This window comes from Gnatocerus cornutus, chromosome 7 (assembly GCF_029298725.1).
Source record: "Gnatocerus cornutus isolate USDA-ARS CGAHR chromosome 7, icGnaCorn1.1, whole genome shotgun sequence".
NCBI lineage: Eukaryota > Metazoa > Arthropoda > Insecta > Coleoptera > Tenebrionidae > Gnatocerus > Gnatocerus cornutus.
In genome coordinates, this window is record NC_142239.1 from 3,007,840 (window position 1) to 3,020,975 (window position 13,136).

Here is a 13,136-nt window from a genome sequence, read left to right on the forward strand (position 1 = left end):
ATGACTTTTTACCAAGATTCAGCGGCTGAGTTGAAAGAAAACAGCAGAATTATCCAAGAAATCATCAAAATTCTTACAGAAAACCGCATATTTCGATGCAAAACGACGATTTCTCGCCGATTTTCGTTGATTTCTGGCTTGAATTCGCAAAGAAGAGCACGAAATCTACAAAATCATGACTTTTTACCAAGATTCAACGGCTGAATTGCAAGAAAACAGCAGAATTCTGCACGAAATCATAAAAATTCTTAGAGAAAACCGCATATTTCGATGCAAAACGACGATTTCTCGCCGATTTTTGTTGTTTTCTGGCTTGAATTCGCAAAGAAGAGCACAAAATCTACAAAATCATGACTTTTTACTAAGATTCAACGGCTGAATTGCAAGAAAACAGCAGAATTCTGCACGAAATCATCAAAATTCTTACAGAAAACCGCATATTTCGATGCAAAACGACGATTTCTCGCCGATTTTCCTTGTTTTCTGGCTTGAATTCGCAAAGAAGAGCACGAAATCTGCAAAATCATCACTTTTTACCAAGATTTAACAGCTGAATTGCAAGAAAACAGCAGAATTCTGCACGAAATCCTCAAAATTCTTAGAGAAAACCGCATATTTCGTTGCAAAACGACGATTTCTCGCTGATTTTCGTTGTTTTCTATCTTGAATTCGCAAAGAAGAGCACGAAATCTACAAAATCATGACTTTGTACCAAGATTTAACGGCTGAATTGCAAGAAAACAGCAGAATTCTGCACGAAATCATCAAAATTCTTACAGAAAGCCGCATATTTCGATGCAAAACGACGATTTCTCGCCGATTTTTGTTGTTTTCTGGCTTGAATTCGCAAAGAAGAGCACGAAATCTACAAAATCATGACTTTGTAGTAAGATTTAACGGCTGAATTGCAAGAAAACAGCAGAATTCTGCACGAAATCATCAAAATTCTTACAGAAAGCCGCATATTTCGATGCAAAACGACGATTTCTCGCCGATTTTCGTTGTTTTCTGGCTTGAATTCGCAAAGAAGAGCACGAAATCTACAAAATCATCACTTTTTACCAAGATTCAACGGCTGAATTGCAAGAAAACAGCAGAATTCTGCACGAAATCATCAAAATTCTTACAGAAAACCGCATATTTCGATGCAAAACGACGATTTCTCAACGATTTTCGTTGTTTTCTGGCCTGAATTCGCAAAGAAGAGCACGAAATCTACAAAATCATCACTTTTTACCAAGATTCAACGGCTGAATTGCAAGAAAACAGCAGAATTTTGCACGAAATCATCAAAATTCTTACAGAAAACCGCATATTTCGATGCAAAACGGCGAGAAATCGCCGATTTTCGTTGTTTTCTGCCTTGAATTCGCAAAGAAGAGCACAAAATCTACTAAATCATGACTTTTTACCAAGATTCAACGGCTGATTTGCAAGAAAACAGCAGAATTCTGCACGAAATCATCAAAATTCTTACAGAAAACCGCATATTTCGATGCAAAACGACGATTTCTCGCCGATTTTCGTTGTTTTCTGGCTTGAATTCGCAAAGAAGAGCACGAAATCTACAAAATCATGACTTTTTACCAAGATTCAACGGCTGAATTGCAAGAAAACAGCAGAATTCTTCACGAAATCATCAAAATTCTTACAGGAAACCGCATATTTCGATGCAAAACGACGATTTCTCGCTGATTTTCGTTGTTGTCTATCTTGAATTCGTAAAGAAGAGCACGAAATCTACAAAATCATGACTTTTTACCAAGATTCAACGGCTGAATTGCAAGAAAACAGCAGAATTCTTCACGAAATCATCAAAATTCTTACAGGAAACCGCATATTTCGATGCAAAACGACGATTTCTCGCCGATTTTTGTTGTTTTCTGGCTTGAATTCGCAAAGAAGAGCACGAAATCTACAAAATCATGACTTTGTACCAAGATTTAACAGCTGAATTGCAAGAAAACAGCAGAATTCTTCACGAAATCATCAAAATTCTTACAGAAAACCGCATATTTCGATGCAAAACGACGATTTCTCGCTGATTTTCGTTGTTTTCTATCTTGAATTCGTAAAGAAGAGCACGAAATCTACAAAATCATGACTTTTTACCAAGATTCAACGGCTGAATTGCAAGAAAACAGCAGAATTCTGCACGAAATCATCAAAATTCTTACAGAAAGCCGCATATTTCGATGCAAAACGACGATTTCTCGCCGATTTTCGTTGTTTTCTGGCTTGAATTCGCAAAGAAGAGCACGAAATCTACAAAATCATCACTTTTTACCAAGATTCAACGGCTGAATTGCAAGAAAACAGCAGAATTCTGCACGAAATCATCAAAATTCTTACAGAAAACCGCATATTTCGATGCAAAACGACGATTTCTCAACGATTTTCGTTGTTTTCTGGCCTGAATTCGCAAAGAAGAGCACGAAATCTACAAAATCATCACTTTTTACCAAGATTCAACGGCTGAATTGCAAGAAAACAGCAGAATTTTGCACGAAATCATCAAAATTCTTACAGAAAACCGCATATTTCGATGCAAAACGGCGAGAAATCGCCGATTTTCGTTGTTTTCTGCCTTGAATTCGCAAAGAAGAGCACAAAATCTACTAAATCATGACTTTTTACCAAGATTCAACGGCTGATTTGCAAGAAAACAGCAGAATTCTGCACGAAATCATCAAAATTCTTACAGAAAACCGCATATTTCGATGCAAAACGACGATTTCTCGCTGATTTTCGTTGTTGTCTATCTTGAATTCGTAAAGAAGAGCACGAAATCTACAAAATCATGACTTTTTACCAAGATTCAACGGCTGAATTGCAAGAAAACAGCAGAATTCTTCACGAAATCATCAAAATTCTTACAGGAAACCGCATATTTCGATGCAAAACGACGATTTCTCGCTGATTTTCGTTGTTGTCTATCTTGAATTCGTAAAGAAGAGCACGAAATCTACAAAATCATGACTTTTTACCAAGATTCAACGGCTGAATTGCAAGAAAACAGCAGAATTCTTCACGAAATCATCAAAATTCTTACAGGAAACCGCATATTTCGATGCAAAACGACGATTTCTCGCCGATTTTTGTTGTTTTCTGGCTTGAATTCGCAAAGAAGAGCACGAAATCTACAAAATCATGACTTTGTACCAAGATTTAACGGCTGAATTGCAAGAAAACAGCAGAATTCTTCACGAAATCATCAAAATTCTTACAGAAAACCGCATATTTCGATGCAAAACGACGATTTCTCGCTGATTTTCGTTGTTTTCTGGCTTTAATTTGCAAAGATGAGCACGAAATCTACTAAATCATCACTTTTTACCAAGATTCAACGGCTGAATTGCTAGAAAACAGCAGAATTCTGCACGAAATCATCAAAATTCTTAGAGAAAACCGCATATTTCGATGCAAAACGACGATTTCTCGCTGATTTTCGTTGTTTTCTATCTTGAATTCGCAAAGAAGAGCACGAAATCTACAAAATCATGACTTTTTACCAAGATTCAACGGCTGAATTGCAAGAAAACTGCAGAATTCTGCACGAAATCATCAAAATTCTTACAGAAAACCGCATATTTCGATGCAAAACGACGATTTCTCGCCGATTTTCCTTGTTTTCTGGCTTGAATTCGCAAAGAAGAGCACGAAATCTACAAAATCTTGACTTTTTACCAAGATTCAACGGCTGAATTGCAAGAAAACAGCAGAATTATAAACGAAATCATCAAAATTCTTACAGAAAACCGCATATTTCGATGCAAAACGACGATTTCTCGCCGATTGTCGTTGTTTTCTGGCTTGAATTCGCAAAGAAGAGCACGAAATCTACTAAATTATCACTTTTTACCAAGATTCAACGGCTGAATTGCTAGAAAACAGCAGAATTCTGCACGAAATCATCAAAATTCTTAGAGAAAACCGCATATTTCGATGCAAAACGACGATTTCTCGCTGATTTTCCTTGTTTTCTATCTTGAATTCGCAAAGAAGAGCACGAAATCTACAAAATCATGACTTTTTACCAAGATTCAACGGCTGAATTGCAAGAAAACTGCAGAATTCTGCACGAAATCATCAAAATTCTTACAGAAAACCGCATATTTCGATGCAAAACGACGATTTCTCGCCGATTTTCCTTGTTTTCTGGCTTGAATTCGCAAAGAAGAGCACGAAATCTACAAAATCATCACATTTTACCAAGATTCAACGGTTGAATTGCAAGAAAACAGCAGAATTCTGCACGAAATCATCAAAATTCTTAGAGAAAACAGCAAATTTCGATGCAAAACGACGATTTCTCGCAGATTTTCGTTTTTTTCTATCTTGAATTCGCAAAGAAGAGCACGAAATCTACAAAATCATGACTTTTTACCAAGATTCAACGGCTGAATTGCAAGAAAACAGCAGAATTCGGCACGAAATCATCAAAATTTTTACAGAAAACCGCATATTTCGATGCAAAACGACGATTTCTCGCCGATTTTCCTTGTTTTCTGGCTTGAATTCGCAAAGAAGAGCACGAAATCCACAAAATCATCACTTTTTACCAAGATTCAACGGCTGAATTGCAAGAAAATAGCAGAATTCTGCACGAAATCATCAAAATTCTTACAGAAAACCGCATATTTCGATGCAAAACGACGATTTTTCGCCGATTTTCGTTGTTTTCTGGCTTGAATTCGCAAAGAAGAGAACGAAATCTACAAAATCATGACTTTTTACCAAGATTCAACGGCTGAATTGCTAGAAAACAGCAGAATTCTGCACGAAATCATCAAAATTCTTAGAGAAAACCGCATATTTCGATGCAAAACGACGATTTCTCGCTGATTTTCGTTGTTTTCTATCTTGAATTCGCAAAGAAGAGCACGAAATCTACAAAATCATGACTTTTTACCAAGATTCAACAGCTGAATTGCAAGAAAACAACAGAATTCTGCACGAAATCATCAAAATTCTTACAGAAAACCGCATATTTCGATGCAAAACGACGATATTTCGCTGATTTTCGTTGTTTTCTATCTTGAATTCGCAAAGAAGAGCACGAAATCTACAATATCATGACTTTTTATCAAGATTCAACGGCTGAATTGCAAGAAAACAGCAGAATTCTGCACGAAATCATCAAAATTCTTACAGAAAACCGCATATTTCGATGCAAAACGACGATTTCTCGCCGATTTGCGTTGTTTTCTGGCTTGAATTCGCAAAGAAGAGCACGAAATCCACAAAATCATGACTTTTTACCAAGATTCAGCGGCTGAGTTGCAAGAAAACAGCAGAATTATCCAAGAAATCATCAAAATTCTTACAGAAAACCGCATATTTCGATGCAAAACGACGATTTCTCGCCGATTTTCGTTGTTTTCTGGCTTGAATTCGCAAAGAAGAGCACGAAATCTACAATATCATGACTTTTTACCAAGATTCAACGGCTGAATTGCAAGAAAACAGCAGAATTCTGCACGAAATCATCAAAATTCTTAGAGAAAACCGCATATTTCGATGCAAATCGACGATTTCTCGCCGATTTTTGTTGTTTTCTGGCTTGAATTCGCAAAGAAGAGCACGAAATCTACAAAATCATGACTTTTTACTAAGATTTAACGGCCGAATTGCAAGAAAACAGCAGAATTCTGCACGAAATCATCAAAATTCTTAGAGAAAACCGCATATTTTGTTGCAAAACGACGATTTCTCGCTGATTTTCGTTGTTTTCTATCTTGAATTCGCAAAGAAGAGCACGAAATCTACAAAAGCATGACTTTTTACCAAGATTCAACGGCTGAATTGCAAGAAAACAGCAGAATTCTGCACGAAATCATCAAAATTCTTACAGAAAACCGCATATTTCGATGCAAAACGACGATTTCTCGCCGATTTTCGTCGTTTTCTGGCTTGAATTCGCAAAGAAGAGCACGAAATCTACAAAAACAGCTGAATTTGAATCTTGGTAAAAAGTGATGATTTAGTAGATTTCGTGCTCCTCTTTGCGAATTCAAGCCAGAAAAAAACGAAAATCAGCGAGAAATCGTCGTTTTGCATCGAAATATGCGGTTTTCTGTAAGAATTTTGATGATTTCGTGCAGAATTCTGCTGTTTTCTTGCAATTCAACCGTTGAATCTTGGTAAAAAGTCATGATTTTGTAGATTTCGTGCTCTTCTTTGCGAATTCAAGATAGAAAACAACGAAAATCAGCGAGAAATCGTCGTTTTGCATCGAAATATGCGGTTTTCTGTAAGAATTTTGATGATTTCGTGCAGAATTCTGCTGTTTTCGTGCAATTCAGCCGTTGAATCTTGGTAAAAAGTCATGATTTTGTAGATTTCGTGCTCTTCTTTGCGAATTCAACATAGAAAACAACGAAAATCAGCGAGAAATCGTCGTTTTGCATCGAAAAATGCGGTTTTCTTTAAGAATTTTGATAATTTCGTGCAGAATTCTGCCGTTTTCTTGCAATTCAGCCGTTGAATCTTGGTAAAAAGTCATGATTTTGTAGATTTCGTGCTCTTCTTTGCGAATTCTAGCCAGAAAACAACAAAAATCGGCGAGAAATCGTCGTTTTGCATCGAAATATGCGGTTTTCTGTAAGAATTTTGATGATTTCGTGAAGAATTCTGCTGTTTTCTTGCAATTCAGCCGTTGAATCTTGGTAAAAAGTCATGATTTTGTAGATTTCGTGCTCTTCTTTGCAAATTCAAGCCAGAAAACAACGAAAATCGGCGAGAAATCGTCGTTTTGCATCGAAATATGCGGTTTTCTGTAAGAATTTTGATGATTTCGTGCAGAATTCTGCTGTTTTCTTGCAAATCAGCCGTTGAATCTTGGTAAAAAGTCATGATTTAGTAAATTTCGTGCTCTTCTTTGCGAATTCAAGCCAGAAAACAACGAAAATCGGAGAGAAATCGTCGTTTTGCATCGAAATATGCGGTTTTCTGTAAGAATTTTGATGATTTCGTGGATAATTCTGCTGTTGTCTTGCCACTCAGCCGTTGAATCTTGGTAAAAAGTCATGATTTTGTAGATTTCGTGCTCTTCTTTGCGAATTCAAGCCAGAAAACAACGAAAATCGGCGAGAAATCGTCGTTTTGCATCGAAATATGCGGTTTTCTGTAAGAATTTTGATGATTTCGTGCAGAATTCTGCTGTTTTCTTGCAATTCGGCCGTTGAATCTTGGTAAAAAGTCATGATTTTGTAGATTTCGTGCTCTTCTTTGCGAATTCAAGATAGAAAACAACGGAAATCAGCGAGAAATCGTCGTTTTGCATCGAAATATGCGGTTTTCTGTAAGAATTTTGATAATTTCGTGAAGAATTCTGCTGTTTTCTTGCAATTCAGCCGTTGAATCTTGGTAAAAAGTCATGATTTTGTAGATTTCGTGCTCTTCTTTGCGAATTCAAGCCAGAAGACAACGAAAATCGGCGAGAAATCGTCGTTTTGCATCGAAATATGCGGTTTTCTGTAAGAATTTTGATGATTTCGTGCAGAATTCTGCTGTTTTCTTGCAAATCAGCCGTTGAATCTTGGTAAAAAGTCATGATTTAGTAAATTTCGTGCTCTTCTTTGCGAATTCAAGCCAGAAAACAACGAAAATCGGCGAGAAATCGTCGTTTTGCATCGAAATATGCGGTTTTCTGTAAGAATTTTGATGATTTCGTGGATAATTCTGCTGTTTTCTTGCCACTCAGCCGTTGAATCTTGGTAAACAGTCATGATTTTGTAGATTTCGTGCTCTTCTTTGCGAATTCAAGCCAGAAAACAACGAAAATCGGCAAGAAATCGTGGTTTTGCATCGAAATATGCGGTTTTCTGTAAGAATTTTGATGATTTCGTGCAGAATTCTGCTGTTTTCTTGCAATTCGGCCGTTGAATCTTGGTAAAAAGTCATGATTTTGTAGATTTCGTGCTCTTCATTGCGAATTCAAGATAGAAAAGAACGAAAATCAGCGAGAAATCGTTGTTTTGCATCGAAATATGCGGTTTTCTCTAAGAATTGTGATGATTTCGTGCAGAATTCTGCTGTTTTCTTGCAATTCAGCCGTTGAATCTTGGTAAAAAGTCATGATTTTGTAGATTTCGTGCTCTTCTTTGCGAATTTAAGCCAGAAAACAACGAAAATCAGCGAGAAATCGTCGTTTTGCATCGAAATATGCGGTTTTCTCTAAGAATTTTGATGATTTCGTGCAAAATTTTGCTGTTATCTTGCAATTCAGCCGTTGAATTTTGGTAAAAAGTTATTATTTAGTAGATTTCGTGCTCTTCTTTGCGAATTCAAGCCAGAAAACAACGAAAATCGGCGAGAAATCGTTGTTTTGCATCGAAATATGCGGTTTTCTCTAAGAATTTTGATGATTTCGTGCAGAATTCTGCTGTTTTCTTGCGATTCAGCCGTTGAATCTTGGTAAAAAGTGATGATTTAGTAGATTTCGTGCTCTTCTTTGCGAATTCAAGCCAGAAAACAACGAAAATCGGCGAGAAATCGTCGATTTGCATCGAAATATGCGGTTTTCTGTAAGAATTTTGATGATTTCGTGCAGAATTCTGCGGTTTCCTTGCAATTCAGCCGTTGAATCTTGGTAAAAAGTCATGATTTTGTAGATTTCGTGCTCTTCTTTGCGAATTCAAGCCAGAAAACATCGAAAATCGGCTAGAAATCGTCGTTTTGCATCGAAATATGCGGTTTTCTGAAAGAATTTTGATGATTTCGTGCAGAATTCTGCTGTTTTCTTGCAATTCAGCTGTTGAATTTTGGTAAAAAGTCATGATTTTGTAGATTTCGTGCTCTTCTTTGCGAATTCAAGCCAGAAAACAACGAAAATCGGCGAGAAATCGTCGTTTTGCATCGAAATATGCGGTTTTCTGTAAGAATTTTGATGATTTCGTGCAGAATTCTGCTGTTTTCTTGCAATTCAGCCGTTGAATCTTGGTTTTGCGAATTCATGCCAGAAAACAACGAAAATCGGCGAGAAATCGTCGTTTTGCATCGAAATATGCGGTTTTTTGTAAGAATTTTGATGATTTCGTGCAGAATTCTGCTGTTCTCTTGCAATTCAGCTGTTGAATCTTGGTAAAAAGTCATGATTTTGTAGATTTCGTGCTCTTCTTTGCGAATTGTAGATAGAAAACAACGAAAATCAGCGAGAAATCGTCGTTTTGCATCGAAATATACGGTTTTCTCTAAGAATTTTGATGATTTCGAGCAGAATTCTGCTGTTTTCTTGCAATTCAGCCGTTGAATCTTGGTAAAAAGTCATGATTTTGTAGATTTCGTGCTCTTCTTTGCGAATTTAAGCCAGAAAACAACGAAAATCGGCGAGAAATCGTCCTTTTGCATCGAAATATGCGGTTTTCTGTAAGAATTTTGATGATTTCGTGCAGAATTCTGCTGTTTTCTTGCAATTCAGCCGTTGAATCTTGGTAGAAAGTCATGATTTTGTAGATTTGGTGCTCTTCTTTGCGAATTCAAGCCAGAAAACAACGAAAATCGGCGAGAAATCGTCGTTTTGCATCGAAATATGCGGTTTTCTGTAAGAATTTTGATGATTTCGTGCAAAATTCTGCTGTTTTCTTGCAATTCAGCCGTTGAATCTTGGTAAAAAGTGATGATTTTGTAGATTTCGTGCTCTTCTTTGCGAATTCAAGCCAGAAAACAAGGAAAATCGGCGAGAAATCGTCGATTTGCATCGAAATATGCGGTTTTCTGTAAGAATTTTGATGATTTCGTGCAGAATTCTGCTGTTTTCTTGCAATTCAGCCGTTGAATCTTGGTAAAAAGTCATGATTTTGTAGATTTCGTGCTCTTCTTTGCGAATTCAAGCCAGAAAACAACGAAAATCGGCGAGAAATCGTCGTTTTGCATCGAAATATGCGGTTTTCTCTAAGAATTTTGACGATTTCGTGCAGAATCCAGCTGTTTTCTTGTAATTCAGCCGTTGAATTTTGGTAAAAAGTGATGATTTAGTAGATTTCGTGCTCTTCTTTGCGAATTCAAGCCAGAAAACAACGAAAATCGGCGAGAAATCGTTGTTTTGCAACGAAATATGCTGTTTTCTCTAAGAATTTTGATGATTTCGTGCAGAATTCTGCTGTTTTCTTGCAATTCGGCCGTTGAATCTTGGTAAAAAGTCATGATTTTGTAGATTTCGTGCTCTTCTTTGCGAATTCAAGATAGAAAACAACGAAAATCAGCGAGAAATCGTCGTTTTGCATCGAAATATGCGGTTTTTTGTAAGAATTTTGATGATTTCGTACAGAATTCTGCTGTTCTCTTGCAATTCAGCTGTTGAATCTTGGTAAAAAGTCATGATTTTGTAGATTTCGTGCTCTTCTTTGCGAATTCTAGATAGAAAACAACGAAAATCAGCGAGAAATCGTCGTTTTGCATCGAAATATACGGTTTTCTCTAAGAATTTTGATGATTTCGTGCAGAATTCTGCTGTTTTCTTGCAATTCAGCCGTTGAATCTTGGTAAAAAGTCATGATTTTGTAGATTTCGTGCTCTTCTTTGCGAATTTAAGCCTGAAAACAACGAAAATCGGCGAGAAATCGTCCTTTTGCATCGAAATATGCGATTTTCTGTAAGAATTTTGATGATTTCGTGCAGAATTCTGCTGTTTTCTTGCAATTCAGCCGTTGAATCTTGGTAAAAAGTCATGATTTTGTAGATTTGGTGCTCTTCTTTGTGAATTCAAGCCAGAAAACAACGAAAATCGGCGAGAAATCGTCGTTTTGCATCGAAATATGCGGTTTTCTGTAAGAATTTTGATGATTTCGTGGAAAATTCTGCTGTTTTCTTGCAATTCAGCCGTTGAATCTTGGAAAAAAGTGATGATTTTGTAGATTTCGTGCTCTTCTTTGCAAATTCAAGCCAGAAAACAAGGAAAATCGGCGAGAAATCGTCGATTTGCATCGAAATATGCGGTTTTCTGTAAGAATTTTGATGATTTCGTGCAGAATTCTGCTGTTTTCTTGCAATTCAGCCGTTGAGTCTTGGTAAAAAGTCATGATTTTGTAGATTTCGTGCTCTTCATTGCGAATTCAAGCCAGAAAACAACGAAAATCGGCGAGAAATCGTCGTTTTGCATCGAAATATGCGGTTTTCTCTAAGAATTTTGACGATTTCGTGCAGAATCCAGCTGTTTTCTTGTAATTCAGCCGTTGAATTTTGGTAAAAAGTGATGATTTAGTAGATTTCGTGCTCTTCTTTACGAATTCAAGCCAGAAAACGACGAAAATCGGCGAGAAATCGTTGTTTTGCAATGAAATATGCTGTTTTCTCTAAGAATTTTGATGATTTCGTGCAGAATTCTGCTGTTTTCTTGCAATTCAGTCGTTGAATCTTGGTAAAAAGTCATGATTTTGTAGATTTCGTGCTCTTCTTTGCGAATTCAAGCCAGAAAACAACAAAAATCGGCGAAAAATCGTCGTTTTGCATCGAAATATGCGGTTTTCTGTAAGAATTTTGATGATTTCGTGCAGAATTCTGCTGTTTTCTTGCAATTCAGCCGTTGAATCTTGATAAAAAGTCATGATTTTGTAGATTTCGTGCTCTTCTTTGCGAATTCAAGCCAGAAAACAACGAAAATCGGCGAGAAATCGTCGTTTTGCATCGAAATATGCGGTTTTCTGTAAGAATTTTGATGATTTCGTGCAGAATTCTGCTGTTTTCTTGCAATTCAGCCGTTGAATCTTGGTAAAAAGTCATGATTTTGTAGATTTCCTGCTCTTCTTTGCGAATTCAAGCCAGAAAACAACGAAAATCGGCGAGAAATCGTCGTTTTGCATCGAAATATGCGGTTTTCTGTTAGAATTTTGATGATTTCGTGCAGAATTCTGCTGTTTTCTTGCAATTCAGCTGTTGAATCTTGGTAAAAAGTGATGATTTAGTAGATTTCGTGCTCTTCTTTGCGAATTCAAGCCAGAAAACAACGAAAATCGGCGAGAAATCGTCGATTTGCATCGAAATATGCGGTTTTCTGTAAGAATTTTGATGATTTCGTGCAGAATTCTGCGGTTTCCTTGCAATTCAGCCGTTGAATCTTGGTAAAAAGTCATGATTTTGTAGATTTCGTGGTCTTCTTTGCGAATTCAAGCCAGAAAACATCGAAAATCGGCTAGAAATCGTCGTTTTGCATCGAAATATGCGGTTTTCTGTAAGAATTTTGATGATTTCGTGCAAAATTCTGCTGTTTTCTTGCAATTCAGCCGTTGAATCTTGGAAAAAAGTGATGATTTTGTAGATTTCGTGCTCTTCTTTGCAAATTCAAGCCAGAAAACAACGAAAATCGGCGAGAAATCGTCGTTTTGCATCGAAATATGCGGTTTTCTGTAAGAATTTTGATGATTTCGTGCAAAATTCTGCTGTTTTCTTGCAATTCAGCCGTTGAATCTTGGAAAAAAGTGATGATTTTGTAGATTTCGTGCTCTTCTTTGCAAATTCAAGCCAGAAAACAAGGAAAATCGGCGAGAAATCGTCGATTTGCATCGAAATATGCGGTTTTCTGTAAGAATTTTGATGATTTCGTGCAGAATTCTGCGGTTTCCTTGCAATTCAGCCGTTGAATCTTGGTAAAAAGTCATGATTTTGTAGATTTCGTGGTCTTCTTTGCGAATTCAAGCCAGAAAACATCGAAAATCGGCTAGAAATCGTCGTTTTGCATCGAAATATGCGGTTTTCTGTAAGAATTTTGATGATTTCGTGCAGAATTCTGCTGTTTTCTTGCAATTCAGCCGTTGAATCTTGATAAAAAGTCATGATTTTGTAGATTTCGTGCTCTTCTTTGCGAATTCAAGCCAGAAAACAACGAAAATCGGCGAGAAATCGTCGTTTTGCATCGAAATATGCGGTTTTCTGTAAGAATTTTGATGACTTCGTGGATAATTCTGCTGTTTTCTTGCAATTCAGCCGTTGAATCTTGGTAAAAAGTCATGATTTTGTAGATTTCCTGCTCTTCTTTGCGAATTCAAGCCAGAAAACAACGAAAATCGGCGAGAAATCGTCGTTTTGCATCGAAATATGCGGTTTTCTGTTAGAATTTTGATGATTTCGTGCAGAATTCTGCGGTTTCCTTGCAATTCAGCCGTTGAATCTTGGTAAAAAGTCATGATTTTGTAGATTTC